This window comes from Balaenoptera musculus, chromosome 13, assembly GCF_009873245.2.
Source record: "Balaenoptera musculus isolate JJ_BM4_2016_0621 chromosome 13, mBalMus1.pri.v3, whole genome shotgun sequence".
Classification (NCBI taxonomy): Eukaryota; Metazoa; Chordata; class Mammalia; order Artiodactyla; family Balaenopteridae; genus Balaenoptera; species Balaenoptera musculus.
In genome coordinates, this window is record NC_045797.1 from 6,629,607 (window position 1) to 6,636,952 (window position 7,346).

A 7,346-nucleotide genomic window follows, 5' to 3' on the forward strand; every position below is an offset into this window, starting at 1 on the left:
TTTTGCCTGGTCATCAAAGAAACATGCGGTCTTGCATTATCCTGATGGAAGATTATGCGTTTCCTGTTGACTAATTCTGGACCCTTTTCATCGAGTGCCGCTTTCAATTGGTCTGATTGGGAGCAGTACTTGTTGGAATTAATCGTTTGGTTTTCCTGAAGGAGCTCGTAATAGAGGACTCCCTTCCAATCCCACCATATACATAACATCACCTTCTTTGGATGAAGACCAGCCCTTGGTGTGGTTGGTGGTGGTTCATTTCGCTTGCCCCACCATCTCTTCCGTTCCACACTGTTGTACAGTATCCACTTTTCATCACCCGTCACAATTTGTTTTAAAAACTGAACGTTTTCATTACGTTTCAGTAGAGAATTGCTGCAGAAATACGGTCAAGAAGGTTTTTTTCACTTATGTGGAACCCAAACATCAAAGCGATTCACACAACAAGCCGGTGCAAATGATTTTCAGTGCTTGATTTGGACATTTTGAGTATGTCGGCTATCTCCCGCGTGGTATAACGTTGATTGTTTTCAATTATTGTTTCGATTTGATCGCTATCAAGTTCAACTGTTCTACCCGACCATGGAGCATCGTCCAGCGAGAAATCTCCAGCACGAATTTTGCAAACCACTTTTGACACGTTCGATCAGTCACAGCACCTTCTCCATACACTGCACAAGTCTTTTTGTGCATTTCAGTTGCGTTTTTACCTTTCTTGAAATAATAAAGCATAATATGCCGAGAATGTTCCTTTTTTTCCTTCCATCTTCAATATTAAAATGGCTACACAAAAATTCACCAATTTTGATGTATTTTTTTAAATGCACGCTGATATGACAGCTGGCACATTCAATCTAACAAAATTGTTTTGAATGAGGTGAAAGACAGCTAAGTGCGTCTAGAGCCATCTTACGGAAAAAAACGAACGAACCTTTTGGCCCACCCAATACAAGCTACCAAGATGGGATGTTATGCTACAAAACCTACTGATGTGTCCTCAAATCTTAGTGTCCAGGAGGTGATACAGGCTAAAAATGTACTTAAGAGCAAAAAGACCTTAGATGCTTTAGAAAATAATAAAGCTCTAGAATTTAATAATGGAAGTAGAATATTTTGGTTTTATTTTTCACTTTGAGGTTGATAAATAAATACAGTGAGACCCTCCAAAATACCATTACTCAGTGCCCCTGTCAGAAACAGAAGGATGCTTTGAATACAGCGTTATCATTATTCTCATCATCATTCCTATCAAAAAATAACCACTCTGGAGTGCTTGTTGTGGAGCGCGGGCTTTAGTAGTTGCAGCACACAGGCTCAGTGGTTGCAGCATGCGGGCCCTTAGAACACACAAGCTTTAGTAGTTGTGGCACATGGGCTCAGTAGTTGTGGCTCATGGGCTCTCGAGCGCAGGCTCAGTAGTTGTGCATGGACTTAGTTGCTCTGCGGCATGTGGGATCTTCCTGGATCCACATGTGGATTGAACCCGTGTCCCCTGCATTGGCAGGCAGAATCTTAACCACTGCGCCACCAGGGAAGTCCCTCTTCTCTCTTTTTATTATTGTCAGTCTCACTAGAGCTTTATCAATGTTAATAATTTTTTTTCAAAGAAACAGCTTTTGGTTTCATTGATTTTTCTCTATTGTTGTCTTATTTTCAATTTCATTGTCTTCTGCTCTGATCTTTATTTTTACCTTCTTTCTGCTTTCCTTGGAGTTATTTTGTTTTTTTTTTTCTAGCTTCTTGAGATAAGAACTTAGATAATTGATTCGAGAACTTTCCTTTTTCCTAATGTAAACATTTTAGTGCTATGAAAGTTCCTCTTGGCACTGCTTTCATTGCCCCCCACATATTTTTATATGTATTTTAATTTATATTCACTTCTAGGTATGTATTTTATATTTTCAGTTCTATACATGTATTTTAAATTTTCTTTGAGACTGCTTCTTTGACCTATCAATTGTTTAGAAGTGTATTGTTTAATTTCCACATGTTTAGAAAATTTTCAGTTGTCTTTCTGTTACTGATTCGTGGTTGATTCCATTATGGTCAGAGAATATATTCTGTATAATTCAATTTATTTTAAATTTGTCAAAGTTTGTTTTATGACTCAGGTTATGGTCTATCTTTGTGAATATTCATGGTTGCTTGAAAAAAATGTGCATTCTGCTGTTACTTGCTGGAGTGTTCTATATATATCAATTATATTTGTTGGTTGATTGTGTTGTTCAGATCATCTGTATCCTTGGTAATTTTAAGTCTAGTAGATGGAGGGAAAGGTTGAAGTCCCCAACCTGTGGATTTGTCAGTTTCTCCTTTTAGCTCAATACATTGCTGCTTCATGTATAACATTTCAAGGCTCTGTTGCTTGGTTGACACACTTTTAGGATTATTATGTCTTTTTGGTGAATTGATCTTTTTATCATTATATAATGCTTGTCTTGGTACCTAGTAATTTTCTATGCATTAAGTCTACTTTATCACTTATTAATAAAGTCTGCTTTCTAAAAAACTAAATATTTAAATTAAAATAAATAAATTTTAATAATTTAAATTTAGTGACAGTAATGAAATGGGAGGTATCATTAAAACACATTTTAGGGCTTCCCTGGTGGTGCAGTGGTTGAGAATCCGCCTGCCAATGCAGGGGACACGGGTTCGGGCCCTGGTCTGGGAAGATCCCACATGCCGCAGAACAACTGGGCCCGTGAACCACAATTGCTGAGCCTGCGCGTCTGGAGCCTGTGCTCCGCAACGGGAGAGGCTGCGATGGTGAGAGGCCCGCGCACCGCGATGAAGAGTGGCCCCCGCTCGCCGCATCTAGAGAAAGCCCTGGCACAGAAACGAAGACCCAACACAGCCAAAAATAAATAAATTAATTAATTAAAAAAAAAAAAAAAAAAAACACATTTTAAAATAATTTTAAACATTAAATTTTTACTTTTTAAATTAATGTTCACATGGTAGATATATTTTTTCCCCTTTATTCCTCAAGGATTGTCTCATTAAATGCTGAGTTTGCAGTTGACTTTTTTTTTCTTTCAGTGCTTGAAAATAGTCTCCATGGTATTAGATGAGATCCACTGCTGTTTTAATTGGTGTTCACCTATAGGTGATGTTTTATTTATCTCTGGCTGCTTTCATGATTATTTTTCTTTGATTTTAGTTTTCAGAAGTTTAATTATGATATATGTGGCCAGCAGAAATTATGACCCCCAAAGACGTCCGGGCTCTAAACTCCAGTACCTGTGAATATACTACCTTACACGGCAGAAGGGACTTTACAGATGTCATTAGGTTAAGGTCGCTGATATGGGAAGATTATCTTGGTTTACATGGATGAGTGCAACCAGATTTTCCCAGCTATGCTCAGAGAGAGAGATGTGACACCTGAAGAAGGGTCAGAGAAATGTGACATTGCTGGCTTTGGAGATGGAAGAAGGGCCCATGAGCCAAGAAACGAGCAACCTCTAGAATCTGGAAAAGGCAGAGAACCACACCGTCCCCCAGAATCTCCAGAAAGGAATGCAGCCCTGCTGATTGTACTGGTCTTCTGATTTATAGAACTGTAAGGTAATAAATTTGTATTAAGTTTGTGGTGATTTGCTATGACAGCTGTAAAAACTAATACAATGTCTCTTGATGCCATATTCTTTGGGTTCATTTTGTTTGGGGTTCATTCTGTGTCTTAAATCTATAGGATTGTATCTTTCACGAAACTGGCAAGTTTTCAGCCATTATTTCTTTGAGTATTCTTTCAGTCCCACTCTTTCTTTCTTATCTCTTTTTGGGACTCCAGTGATACAAATGTTAGATCTTTTGTTATTTATTACAATGCTGTCCATTCTTTTGAGAATGACACTGTCCATCCTTTTTCCTTTTAAGTCTCTTCTCTCTGTTGCTCAGATTGGGAGAATTTTATTGATCTGCCTTCAAATTCACTAATTTTATCCTCTGTCATTTGCACTATTGAGCCCACCCAGGAAGTTTTAAAAATTTCTGTTTCATTTTTCAGTTCTATAATATCCATTTGGTTCTTTTCAATAACTTCTATTTCATGGCTGAGATTTTCTATTTTTTCATTCTTTAAAGAGAGTTTGTAATTGATGTTGAAGACCCTGTGTTAAGGCTGCTTTAAAATCTGTGCCAGATAATTCCACCCTCTAAATCATCTCGGTGTTGGTGTCAGTGGATTGAGATTCAAGCTGAGATTTTCTTTGTTCTTTCTATAACAGGTGATTTTTTAAAAATTGTATCCTCAGCATTTTGTCTGTTATTTTAGGAGATCCTGGCTCCTACTGAATCTTTTTTTTAGTGGGAAGCCACCCTGTTTATAGCATGCTGCATCTGGCCTATATTTGTGGGCTGTGGTTCCAATAACAGTGTAATTTTCAGAAGCTTCTGGTGCTGTTTTCTTGACCTGAGTGTCTGGCATGCCACCTAAGACGCAGAAGCGGTCCCCCAGGCCCTCCATACTGCTGTCTGTCTCCTGGGGGAGGGAAGGCTCAAGCCCAGCAGAAAAGTAGGGCATTTCCCTTGTTTGCTTATTGTTTGCTGGGCTCCCAATCCATCCCCTTACTGGTGTTGCTGGGCTCACCTGATGGCCTTGTCGGATTGGCTCCCATTAGATGTGGGGGAAGAATTAGCCTACCTGGGCTACCTTCTGTTGCCGGGTCAGGGGTCAAAACATACCAGGTCCAGGCCACTGTCTTCTGGGATGTAAAACACCCCGCCAAGTGCTGTTCTTCCCGTCCTGGGTTCCCAGACCAGTTTGTCTTCTTCTTACCACATTTGGAGTATCTCCTTTGGTTGCCTCTTGCGTTATTTTCAGGATTTATAGTTGTGCTTAGTGGGTAGGCCCAGGGAAAGATGATTCTGCACCATCTTGTCGGGACTGCAAGGAGATAGTATAGTTTCAATTACAGCTTTTATTCCTTCTTTACAATGCAACAGTGTTTTTTTTTTTTTTTTACTACCATCTCTCCTTTTTGTTATTGTTGTTACATATTTAAATTAGACACATTTTAAATTACACAAGCTATTTTTATTTCAGTTCTGTCATATTATTGTACGTTCTATTTTTATTCATAAATCTTTACATAAAATTGAATCGCAATTCTTTTTCATGTTGATGTTTCAATAAGGAGCATTTTCCTGTATTTTTAGGAACAGATTTCAGTGTACAGGGTGCGGATGGACCAGGGTAGCTTTCCTAGCTTCATGGCTTCTTCCTCTGCTGTTACCAGGGAGTTATAAAAAACGACATCTGGCTCCTCTGACCCTTCCGTTTTTCAGTATTGCTGCCCCAGTTCCTACCAGCTCAATCTGAAGTTACTACTGGTAGTTGAACCATTGTCCTAGTAGAAGGGAGATTTTGGTAAAGGTGTAGGCCACTCTTTCATCTTCCCACTGCCCCACCATGGGACCCTGTGGTCTTTCTGCTCTCACACCAAACGGGAACCTGTAGACCTTCTCCCATTCTGCCTGTTGTGTTCAGACCCACTTGCAGAGGTTCCCACACAAGTTGGGGGTCCGTTGTTGGGATCTTCTCTTCCCTCCACATGGCTGCGTATCTCATGTGGGACCTGTGAAGGTCCTACTGCTGGCAGATGGTTTGGTCTTCTTGTACATATTTGGGTCTTGTGGAATATCGAGTCACTTAGTCTTTTCTTCTGCTGATTTTTCTTTCTGTCCTGATTTTTCTGTCCATTTTTAGGAGAAGATATAATGGAAAGTTAGAAAATTATGACACCATCATGAGTTCACCCCAACTCCCTTATATTTTTTCCTCAAACTATATTCCTCCTGAACTTAAGCTTGAGTTGGAGTCCTTGACGCTGAGGATTCAAACCTTCCTCCTAGCTCTAGTCCTTCAGACATGGTATTTGTATCGGGCTTTCTAGAGCTTGAATGTGGCCTTTCCAAATAGACTTGATTTGCCCCTTATTCTGGATACTTCACTCATCCATGGAACCCAGCTCTGACAGTGGCCATCCTTTCCAAGGCCAACTTCCCTCTGAGACTCATAGAAGAGAATTCAACCATCAGAGAGCATTTTGTCTATCCTCATTGTTTTATAGATGAAAAACTTAGGCTTACATAAATTAGGGGAAATATCCAAAGTCTGAGAGATTTTCTGCAGCAGTATGAACTAATAGACTGGTTTATCTAATCTCTACAAGCAGCTTATGACAGAAAGTCCTGCCCTATTTCCCAATCAGCCTGAACAGAGCCACAGGATCCTCGTGAACATAATGTGCATGGCAGTCACTTCTAGAAGCTTCTGACCCCAGTCCAGTGCTCTTCCTAAAACACACTCAGTTCCTGCTCTTAGCCATGGCAACAAATACACTTACCTTCCATCTACATACACCACAATGCTGCCTTGAGTTTTGTTTGTGGTTCACTATGATCCCTAGATCCTTTTCCCTTGTTATGTCAAATAGAAGGAAATTTCCAGTTGTATTTTATTTATTTATTCTATTTTTTATTTTTTTGGCCGTGGCTGTGAAAGCTCAGAATCCTAACCACTAGGCCACCAGGGAACTCCCCCAAGTTGTATTTTAGTTTTTCTTTCTCCTCCTTCTCTTCTTTTTTGTGTGTAATATCTTTCACTTTGTTCTCCAATACCTGTTACTTTTGTTTTCCTGAGCGTTTCTCCCCCGACCATTTTTTAACAATAAGGCAAAAGATTTAGACAAGGACTAATTTAAAACTATAAATGAGTACAAACTTGCCCACCAACATCTGTGAGTAGATCAGCATGTTTTTTCCCCCAAGGCATTTCATAAAATCTTTTTTTTTAAATTAATTAATTCATTTATTTTTGGCTGTGTTGGGTCTTCGTTGCTGCGCACGGGCTTTCTCTAGTTGCAGCGAGCGGAGGCTACTCTTCGTTGCGGTGCGCGGGCTTCTCATTGCGGTGGCTTCTCTTGTTGCGAAGCACGGGCTCTAGGCACGCGGGCTTCAGTAGTTGTGGCTCGCGGGCTCTAGAGCGCAGGTTCAGTAGTTGTGGCGCACGGGCTTAGTTGCCCCGCGGCATGTGGGATCTTCCCGGGCCAGGGCTCGAACCTGTGTCCCCTGCATTGGCAGGCAGATTCTCAACCACTGCGCCACCAGGGAAGCCCCCATAAAATCTTTTAACAGTATCTGCAGCATGATTTATATGGATCTGAGTGCTTTTGCTACCCACTTGTTTAGCCATAGTATTTATGAAATTGCACATCTTTATGCTTCAGAACCTCTTGTACTGACCATTCAGTGGGAAGAGCTTTTTAATGCTTTATTAATGCCTCATTCATTTGTAGCCCGTACCTTTCTTGCTCTCACTGCCATTGCACTACGTGCTA